This window comes from Phacochoerus africanus, chromosome X (assembly GCF_016906955.1).
Source record: "Phacochoerus africanus isolate WHEZ1 chromosome X, ROS_Pafr_v1, whole genome shotgun sequence".
Classification (NCBI taxonomy): Eukaryota; Metazoa; Chordata; class Mammalia; order Artiodactyla; family Suidae; genus Phacochoerus; species Phacochoerus africanus.
In genome coordinates this window covers 35,663,514-35,675,370 of record NC_062560.1, presented here as the reverse complement: position 1 = coordinate 35,675,370, position 11,857 = coordinate 35,663,514, and positions in this window count along the sequence as shown.

Here is an 11,857-nt window from a genome sequence, read left to right as displayed (position 1 = left end):
GCTGTGGTGTAGGTTGCAGACGCGGCTCGGATCCCGCGTTGCTGTGGCTCTGGCGTAGGCCGGTGGCTACAGCTCCGATTCGACCCCTAGCCTGGGAATCTCCATATGCCTCGGGAGCGGCCCAAAGAAATAACAACAACAAAAAAAAAAGCCAAAAAAAAAGACTAGGAGAAGCTCCCGATATGGCTCAGTGGTAATGAAACTGACTAGTATGCATGAGGACATGGGTTTGATTCCTGGCCTTGCTCAGTGGGTTAAGGATCCAGCGTTGCCATGAACTGTGGTGTAGGTTGCAGACATGGCTCGGATCCCGTGTTGCTATGGCTGTGGCGCAGGCCGGTGGCTGCAGCTCCAATTGGACCCCTAGCCTGGGAACCTCCATATGCTGAGGGTGTAGCCCTAAAAAGACAAAAAAAAAAAAATTAAAAAAGACTGGGATAGTTGACTGCTTTTCAGCTGTGCAGATACCAACACAAAGTTCAAGGAAATACAAAGAAACAAAAATCGGCCCAATCAAAGGAATAAAATAAATTTCCAGAAACTGACATTAAAGAAACGGGGTTATATGAATTACCTGGCAAAGAATTCAAAATAACTATTAAGATGCTTGAGGATCTCAGGAAAATTATTCATGAACAAAATGAGAATTTCAACAGAGAAATAGGAAATAGAAAAAAGAAAAACAAATTTCGTTGGCTGGAGAATGGAATAACTTGATTAAAATTTCCTAAGAGGAACCAGACAGGAACAGGCATAAGAAAGAATCAGTAAACTTGAAGAAAAGGCCATTTGAAATTATCTATTCAAAGAAATAAAAAGACAGAAAAATAGTGACAAAAGCCTAAGGAATTTATAGGGCATCAAAGAGAGGACCAGTATGTGCATTATGAGGGTCCTAGAAGGAGAAGAGAGAGAATGGAACAGAATGCTTTTTTGAGGAAATAATGGTTATAGCTACCTGTATAGTCAAACAAGAAAAAGAAATGAAAGGCATCCAGATTGGAAAGGAAGACGTAAAACTGTCACTATTTGCAAATGACATAATAATTTATATAGAAAACCCTAAAATTGCCATACGGAAACTATTAGAATAAATGAATTCCTCAAAGCTGCAGATTATAAGATTAATATGCAGAAATCTGTTGCTTTTCTATACACTAATAATGAAGTATCAGAAAGTGAAAAACCAATCCTGTTTAAAATCACATGAAAAAATAAAATATGTAGGAATAAATTTAAGCAGGGATGTGAAAGACATATACTCTGAAAACTACAAAGCACTGGTGAAGGAAATTGAAGATGATACAAAGAAATGGAAAGAGACCCCTAACTCTTTTTTTTTTTGTCTTTTTAATGATTTTAATTTTTTTCCATTATAGCTGGTTTACAGCGTTCTGTCAAATTTCTACTGTACAGCAAGGTGACCCAGTCACACATACGTACATACATTCTTTTTTCTCACATTACCATGCTCCATCACAAGTGATTAGACGTAGTTCCCAGCGCTATACAGCAGGATCTCATTGCTTATCCATTCCAAAGGCAATAGGTTCCGTCTATTAATGCCAAATTTCCAGTCCATCCCACTCCCTCCCCCTCGGCAACCACAAGTCTTTTCTCCAAGTCCATGATTTTCTTTTCTGTGGAAAGGTTCATTTGTGCCATATATGAGATTCCAGATATAAGTGATAGCACATGGTATTTGTCTTTCTGACTTACTTTGCTTAGTATGAGAGTCTCTTGTTCCATCCATGTTGCTGCAAATGGCATTAGTTTGTTCTTTTTTATGGCTGAGTAGTATTCCATTGTGTATATATACCACATCTTCTTAATTCCTTCATCTCTTGATGGACATTTGGGTTGTTTTCATGTCTTGGCTATTGTGAATAGTGCTGCAGTGAACATGGGGGTGCATGTGTCTTTTTCAAGGAAACTTTTGTCTGGATATATGTCTAGGAGTGGGATTGCTGGGTTGTATGGTAGTTTTATATTATAGTTTTCTAAGGTACCTCCATACTGTTTTCCATAGTGGTTGTACCAATGTACATTCCCACAACAGTGCAGGAGGGTTCTCTTTTCTCCACCCCTTCTCCAGCATTTGTTATTTGTGGACCTATTAATGATGGCTATTCTGACTGGTGTGAGGTGGTACCTCATAGTTTTGATTTGCATTTCTCTATTAATCAGTGATGTTGGCTATTTTTTCATGTGCTTGTTGGCCATCTGTATATTTTCTTTGGAGAAATGTCTATTCAGATCTTTGCCGATTTTTCAATGGGGTTGTTGGTTTTTTTGCTGTTGAGTTGTATAAGTTGTTTGTATATTTTAGAAAGTAATCCCTTGTCAGCTGCATCCTTTGAAACAATTTTCTCCCATTATGTAAGTTGTCTTTTTGTTCTTTTATGGTTTCCTTTGCTGTGCAAAATTTCTCTGTTTGATTAGGTCCCATTGGTTTATTTTTGCTTTTATTTCTGTTGCCTTGGGAGACTGGTCTGGGAAAACATTTGTAAGGGTTGATGTCAGCGACTGTTTTGCCTATGTTCTCTTTTAGAAGTTTGATGGTGTCTTGTGTTACATTTAAGTCTTTAGTCAATTTTGAGTTTATTTTTGTGTGTGGTGTGAGAGTGTGTTCCATTTTCATTGATTTATATCCAGCTGTCCAATTTTTCCAGCACCCCTTGCTGAAAAGACTGTCTTTTTTCCTATTTTACATTCTTGCCTCCTTTGTCAAAGATTAATTGACCATAGGTGTCTGGATTCTCTACTCTGTTCCATTGGTCTGTATGTCTGTTTTGGTACCAGTACCACACACTGTCTTGATTACTGTGGCTTTACAATATTTTCTGAAGTCTGGGAGAGTTATGCCTCCTGCTTGGTTTTTGTTCCTCAGGATTGCTTTGGCAATTCTGGGTCTTTTGTGATTCCATATAAATTTGTGGATTGTTTGTTCTAGTTCTGTGAAAAATGTCCTGGGTAATTTGATAGGGATTGCATTGAATCTGTAGATTGCTTTGGATACCCCTAACTCTTGAATTAGAGAAATTAACATTGTTAAAATGGCATTACCACCTAAAGTAATCTATGTACTTAATCCAATCCCTATTAAAATACTGATGATATTTTCAACAGAACTGAAATAATCCTAAAATTCACATGGAACCACAGAACCCCCCCAAATTGCCAAAGCAATCTTGAGAGAAAAGGACAAAGCTGGCGGTATCACCCTCCCAGACTTGAGACTATACTACAAAGCTACAGTAATTAAGGCATTATAGTACTGGCACATAGATCAATAGGATAGAATTGAGAGCTGAGAGCCTGGAAATGTGCATTATGGGCAATTAATCTATGACACAGGAGGCAAGAATATACAATGGAGAAAAGACAGTCTCTTGAACAAGTATTGCTGGGAAGGAGTTCCTGCTGTGGAACAATGAGATGAGCAACATCTCTACAGTGCCAGGATACAGGTTTGATCCCCAGCCTGGTATAGTGGGTTAAAGGATTTGGCATTGCTACAGCTGTGGCATAGGTTGCAACTTCAACTCAGATCTGATCCCTGGCCTGGGAGTGCCATATGCCACAGGGCAGCCAAAAATGAAAAAAAAAAAAAAAAAAAAGGTAGTGCTGGGAAAACTGCAAAGCTATGTGTAAAATAATGAGATTAGAACATTTCCTCATGCCATATACAAAAATAAACTCAAAATGGATTAAAGACTAAATATAGGACATAAAACTCCTAGAACATAGGCATAATACTCTCTGATATAAATCATGGCAGTATTTTTTTTTGGATCTATCTCCTAAGGCAAAATAAACAAATGGTACCTAATTAAATTTAAAAGCTTTTACACAGCAAACTATCAACAAAACAAAAAGAAAAGCCATGAAATGGTGGAAAATATTTAGAAGTGATATAATTTACAAGGGTTAATATCCAGAATACATAAGCAGCTCATACAACTCAATATTAAAAATCAAAAAAACCCAATAAAAAAATAGGCAGACCTGAATAGACGTTTTTCCAAAGAAGACACATAGTTAGCAGACAGATGAAATGGTGCTCAGCATCACTAGTTATTAAAGAAAAGTAAATCAAAACCACAATGAGTTATTACCTCATAACTGTCAGAATGGCTATCATCAAAAAGTCTACAGGTAATAAATGTTGGTGAGGATGTGGAGAAAAGGGAACCCTTCCCACTGTTGGTGGGAATGTAAATTGTTGCAGCCAGTATGGAAAACAGCATAGAGATTGCTAAAAAAAACAAAACAAAATAAACCCCTCAAAATAGAACTATCATATGATCCAGCAATTTCACTTCTGGTTATGTACCTGGAAGAATGTAAACACTAATTCAAAAAGATACATGCATGCCAATGTTCATACCACCACTATTTACAATAGCCATCAACAGGTGAATGGATAAAAAAGATGTATATAAACACATATATATACACAATGGCATATTACTCAGCCATAAAAAGAATGAAATTCTGCCATTTGCGGCAATGTGGATGGACCTAGAGAATATCATGCTTAGTGAAATAAGTCAGAAGAAGATATTGTATGATATCTATATATGGAATCTAAAAAATAATACAAATATATATAGCAAAATAGAAACAGATTCACGGATACAGGAATCAAACTAGTGGTTACCAGTGAAGGGAACAAGTTAGGGGTATGGGATTGAGATGGAAACCACTATGTATAAAGTAGATAGTCCACAGGATATATGGTACAGCGCAGGGAATTATAGCCATTATCTTGAAATAACTTTTAATGGAGTATAATCTGCACAAATCCTGAATCACTATGCTGTACACCTGAAACTAACTAATATAATATTGTAAATCAACTATACTACAATAAAAAAGAGGAGAAATAATATTGAGAACTTCCCAAATCTGGGGAAGGAAATGGGTATCCAGATTCAAGGAGCCCAACAGATAGCAAAGAAGATGCAACTAAAGACGTCCAAGAGTTCCTGTGTGGCTCAGCATGTTAAGGATCCAGCATTGTCACAGCAGTGGCTTGAGTCACTACTGTGGTGTGGGTTTGATCCCTGGCCTGGAAATGTCTGCGTGCTGCAGGTGCAGACAAAACCAAACAAACAAACAAAAAAACAACCCAACCAAACCAAACAAAACATGCAAAGAAAACGTCCAAACTGAGATAGATTATAATCAAGTTGTCAAAAGTCAAATAGCAGGAGAAAGTTTTGGAAGCAACAAGAGAAAAGTGACTCATCACATACAAGGGAACTCCCTTAAGAATATCAGATTTTGGAGTTCCCGTCGTGGCGCAGTGGTTAACGAATCCGACTTGGAACCATGAGGTTGCGGGTTTGATCCCTGCCCTTGCTCAGTGGGTTAACGGTCCGGCGTTGCCGTGAGCTGTGGTGTAGTGTTGCTGTGGCTCTGGCATAGGCCGGTGGCTACAGCTCTGATTAGACCGCTAGCCTGGGAACCTCCATATGCCGTGGGAGTGGCCCAAGAAATGGCAAAAAGACAAAAAGACAAAAAAAAAAAAAAGAATATCAGATTTCTCAGAGAAAACCTTGCAGATCAGAAGGGAGTGAGGTAATATATTCAAAGTGCTGAAAGAAAAGAAACCTGCCAAAAAAGAATATTATATCCTTCAAAACTTTGCTTTTTGCCACATCACTCTTTAAAATTAAATACATTTTCCAGAAGCAAAAGCTGAAGGTTTTTTATCACCACTAGACTTCCGTTATAAAAAACATTAAAGGAAGACCTTCAAGTTGAAATAAAAAAGATGCTAAACAGCAATGCAAAAGCACAAGAAAATATCAGGCTTACTGGTAAATATGTAAGACAAACACAGAATACTGTAACACTGAAATGCTGACTTGTGGATCACTTTTGATTCTGGTATAAGAAGTTAAAAGACAAAATTTAAAAAACAACTAACTATAAAAATATTTTAATGAATATACAATAAAAAAATGTTGAGTTGCTATTAGCTTAACATAGATTGTCATAATGTGTTCTTTGTAAGCCCCACGTAACTACAACCTTTAGAAGATACACAAAATGAGGAGTTCCCGTCGTGGCGCAGTGGTCAACGAATCTGACTAGGAACCATGAGGTTGCGGGTTCGGTCCCTGCCCTTGCTCAGTGGGTTAATGATCCGGCGTTGTTGTGAGCTGTGGTGTAGGTTGCAGGCGCGGCTCGAATCCCACGTGGCTGTGGCTCTGGCGAAGGCCGGCAGCTACAGCTCCGATTCGACCCCTAGCCTGGGAACCTCCATATGCCACGGGAGCGGCCCAAAGAAATAGCAAAAAGACAAAAAAAAAATCAATCAATGAAATACAAAGGAAGACAGCAAGAGGGAAAAAGAGGATGTAAATAGCCACAAGTCAGACAGAAATGACTTTTTAAATGGTAATAGATCATTGCCTATCAATAATTACTTTAAATGTATATGGATTAAACTCTGAAAAATAGAGGGCTCGGTGCGTTAAGGACCTGATGTTGTTTCTGTGAGGATATGGGTTCAGTCCTTGGCCTCACTCAGGGGGTTAAGGATCCAGTGTTGCTACAAGCTGTAGCATAGGTCACAGATGTGGCTCAAATCAGCTGTGGCTGTGGCTATGGCATAGGCCACAACTGCAGCTCCGATTTGACCCCTGGCCCAGGAACTTCCATATGCTGCAGGTACAGCCTTAAAGAAAAAATAGAATGACTGAATGGATTTTTAAAAGATCCAATAATATGCTGTCTACAAGACTCACTTTAAAGACACACATAATCTGAAAGTGAAAAGATGGAAAAAGATTTCATGTAAATGGTAACCAAAAGAGAGCAGGGGTAGCCATACTTATACCAGACAAAATAGACTTGAAGTCAAATACTCTGACAAGAGACAAAAGAAGGACATTATATAATGATAAAATGGCCAATACATCAGGAAGATACAACAATTATATGTGTATCCAAGAAGAGAATCCCTAAATATATTAGGGACCGAAGGGGGAGATTGATAGCAACACCATAATAGGTGATTTCATCATTTCACTTTCAACTATGGATAGAGCATCCAGGCAGAAGATCAATAAGAGACAGATAGCACTACAGACCAAATGAACCTAACATATATAGAGAGAACATTCCACTCAACAGCAGCAGAATGTACATTCTTCTTAAGCACAAATGGAACAATTTCCAGCACAGGCCAAATGTTACATCACAAACCAAATCTTAACAAATTTAAGACAATTGAAACTGTATCAAGTCCGTTTTCTGACCACGGTACAATAAAACCGGAAATCAGTAGTGTAAGGAAAATGGGGAAATTCACATTCTTGAGCAAACAATGTGTCAAAGAAGAAAACAAGAGGGAAATTAGGAAACACTTTGAGATGAAAACACAATATACCCAAAACTATGAGATGCAATAAAAGCAGTACCAATAGGGAAGTTTATAACCAAAAAATGCCCACATGAAAAAATAATGTTAATCTCAACTAAAAATCCTAACCTTGCACCTCAGAGAACTAGAAACAGAAGGAAAAACTTGTTACTGAACCTAACTTGGGTCAGTTTGCCTGCACACAGTAAAGACAATTTACTGATGCAGGGTTGTAGTGAAGGAAAGCACAGCGTTTATTGAAGGGCACCAAGTGAGGAGTAAGGGTGACTGATGCTTAAAAGGCCTGAACTCCCTGAAGGCTTTCATGGAAAGGTTTTGGAAGACAAGGTTGAGAAAGAGGATTGCAGGATATGTGATCCACTCGTGGGCGTTCTTCTGATTGATTGGTGGTGAGGTAATCAGGAGTCAACTCATCAACATTCTGGTTGCAACTGGTTTGCGGCCTATGTGCTGTGGGCAGCAAACAGTTAACTTCTTCCACCTCGTGGGGGTTCTAGTACCTGCAAAACAGCTCAAAGGACATGGCTCAGAATCTTATTTGTAGTCTTCGATGAGGAACTAAAGGTCCTTGACTGTTTAATGGATGAAGTATTATCATTTTGTCCTGTTTGACCATTTTCCTTTGTTTCTGTATTTTCTCACTTATCTGATTAAATTTATTCTTTGGAATTTGGGGAAGGTCTAGGGGGCTAACGTTTTTCTGCAAACAAGAGGCAGGCAGATAGTGGATTGAAGAGCCGGTGGTGTTGTTACTGGTATGGGTTGTGTCGCTGCTATGGTGTGGGTTCAATCCCTGGCCTGGGAACTTCCGCATGTTGTGTGCACAGCCAGGAAAAAAAACAAAACAAACAAACAAACAAAACAGAGAACATTTATCTGGGGAAAGCCCTATAGAGTCCTGCTCAGTTAAAAAACTAAGCCCAAAAACATGAGAAGGAAATGATAACAATTAGAGCAGAAATAAATGAGATGGAGAGTATAAAAAGCATAGAAGAAAACAATAAAAGTGAGATTTGGCTTCTTGAAAAGAACAGCAAAATCGACAAACCTTTAGCTAGACTAAGAAACAGGACTCAACATCAGAAAGTAAAGAGAAGACATTACAACCAATGCCACAGAATTACAATGAATTATGAGACTGCTAAGAACAAGTATACATCAAGAAATTGGATTACCTAGAAGAAATGGATACATTCCTACAAACATATAACTTACCCAAAACTGAGTTAGGAAGAAATAGAAAAGCTGAATAAACCTACCACTAGTAAGGAGATTGAATCAGTAATCAAAAGCTCCTAATAAAGAAAAGCCAGGTCCAGATGGCTTCATGAGTGAATTCTGCCAAACCATATAAAAGAACAAATAATGCCAGTCCTTCTCAAGCTCCTCCAAAAGTTTGAAGAGAAGACTTCCCAACTCTTTTTTTTTTTTTTGTCTTTTCTAGGGCTACACCCACAGCATATGGAGGTTCCCAGGCTAGGGGTCGAATCGGAGCTGTAGCTGCCAGCCTACACCACAGCCACAGCAACACTGGATCCAAGCTGCATCTGCAACCTACACCACAACTCATGGCAATGCCGGAACCTTAACCCACTGAGCAAGGCCAGGGACCGAACCTGCAACCTCATGGTTCCTAGTCGGATTCATTAACCACTGCGCCATGACAGGAACTCCGCCCAACTCATTTTTCGAGACCAGCAATACCTTGATAACAAAACCAGAAAAAGACGCTTGTACAAAACTACAGTTCAATATCCCTGATGAACACACATGCAAAAATTCTCAATAAAATGCTAGCAAACTGAATTCAACAGTACCTTCAAAGGATCATACACTGTAATCAGGTGGGATTAATCCCTGGGAGGTAAAGATGGTTCAACATACCCAAATCCATAAATGCAGTCCAGCACACTAATAGAAGTAATAGCACAAATCAAATGATTTTCTCAACATATGCAGAAAAAGCATTTTACAAACTGCAACACTCTTTCATGATGAAAACTCTCAATAAGGTACGTATAGAAGGAATTTACCTCAGCACATGAAGGGCTATGCATGAAAAGCTTGAAGAATTCACAATTTGTGAGTTTTAGTGACAGGCAGAATCTTCTTCCTCTTACGGAATAAAAAAGAAAAAAAAATGCTGCACTCAGATTTTTCCCAGCATTCCTTGTAGCTAAGACGTGAGGATATAACTACATTCTGCTACTCAGATACCCTTGTCTGTCCATTCAGACTTTGGATTGAAGTCAGCCATGCATGGAATCTGTGGCTGTGAAGAGTCACCTTGGGTGGAAAGCATGGTTGTGTCGAGATAGGGTTTCCAAGGCAGCAGAGACAATCCTAGTGGCAGCAGGTAATGTCTGACGCTGTGGTAGCTGTGGCACAAAGTGTAGTACCCACTGCCCAGAGATGGTGGCAGCTGAGTCCAATATACGTTGTTCTGTCGGGTCGCTTAGGTCAACGCCCCTGCTTTTAGTCTCTGAACCCAGCTTTCCACCCCTCCCAGAGTTTCTGTCAGCTGCTCAATTTCTTGTTCATCAACCACTTTTCTGTTCAAATCAGCCAAAGTTGTTTGCAGAAAGACATAGCCTCCAATCCCTATAAGTGTTCCTAGTTTCTATTTTCTCTTGATCTTTGTCATTTCGACATTTTCAATTTGAGAATCATTTTTCCCAGAACGTTGTACATCAACTGTAATAAAAATTTAAAAAAGAAAATATTTTTTCTCAATGGGAAAACAATAGAAACATAATTGAAGTTGAATAGTTTTAACTGTCCTTCTATCATCTGTTAGGACCCAACAAATTCTCCTATAGTTTGCTGTATCTTCTTGCTGAGAAAATAATTTTTAAAAAAGGATTGTATTTCACTTTTGTACACTTAATGACCCAAAGTCTCTCTGTGTGGTCCTGTTGCCTTTCTCATGACTTCTTGCTCCTTTTTAGTTATATTTGGCTGATTGCTCCATCTTGTCTTTGCCTTTCTAAAATCTTCGTTGCTCAGCAAATGCCCTGTGCACCTACACTGGATTCTTTAGATACCTCTGAATTAGGCTGAATGCAACTCAACCTCTCTACCTGGGTTTTGCCAAAAGGGAACTTACAAACTTATAATCAAAATATCCTGGCATGGCTGGAACCAAGTGCTAAAACAATGATGTTAAGATATCTCTTCTCTCTCCCCTTCCTTCCCCCTTCTTCCCCTTCTCCACTCCCCATGTTGGATTCCTTCTTAGGTAGGCTCTTTCCTTATATTGATTAAATAGCCACCATCAGACAGTGGAAATAGGCTTAAGGGCTATAAATTAACACTCTAATAAAAGTGCTTCTCTCAAGGATTTTGCTCTCTATGGCCTGATTTGGGTCACTTGCCCATTCCAGAACAAATCCGATTGACCAGACTTTGATCATATGTATGAATAAGTAATATGTGTGTTTCTGCTCCTCATGGAACTTGCAGTCTAGGGGCCCCAAGTTTAAAATTCTGAGGAAAAGTTTCTGATTGGCTCTATTTGCGTGATGGGCTCATTCCTGGCCCAATCAGTGATGGTCAGGTGGAGCTTGATAAAAGGGACGACCCTGTCTCCAGAAGTTGAGGTTCAAAAGGTGGATCCTGGGAATTTGTATTTCTAACAAGCCTTACCAGCTAATTCTGATTTAGGTGAGTCTTGAAAGAAATTGAGGAAATTCCTATCATGGCTCAGTGGAAATGAATCTGACTAGAATCCATGAGGACGCAGGTTCGATCCCTGGCCTCACTCAGCAGGTTAAGGATCCAGCGTTGCCGTGAGTTCTGGTATAGGTTGCAGATGTGGCTCAGATCTGGCATGGCTGTGGCTGTGGCTGTGGCGTAGGCTGGTGGCTACAGCTCCTATTCGACCCCTAGCCTGAGCACCTCCATATGCTGAGAGTGTGGCCCTAAAAAGACTAAAAAAAAAAAAAGAAATTGAAAAACACTTTTCTCTGCACAGAGGCACCATCATTTTTGGCCTTGGCTTAGAATATCACGCCTCTGTCTACATGCCCTAGTGCTAGGAAATATGTTCTCCTCTAGCTCCACTTTGTGGTACTTTAGCAATAAGGGCCAACCATGACAATGAATGAAGAACTATAGAATTAAAATAACAGTGGCCACACTGAAACAATGGTGGACTTTTGTAAAGAGCTGGCCTGGGCCAGCATGCTACTGAGACACGGGGAAGCCCATGGAAAAGTGACATTTGTTTATTACATGTGAAAGTGATGAAGAATTCTTCAGGTCTTGGGAATTTGTGCAACATCTTGTTTTTTCAGGCTACATGTTTAGCCAAGCCTAATTTGCATGGAAATTGGTTGAGAGTAGAGATCAATTTTATCTCTATTAAGAGGACTTCTGAAATTTAATGTACCCAAGTGCTCGACGGAAAACGTTCCAAAGCATTGTAGGTAACTGAGTTAAAACAAACTGACTTAGGAA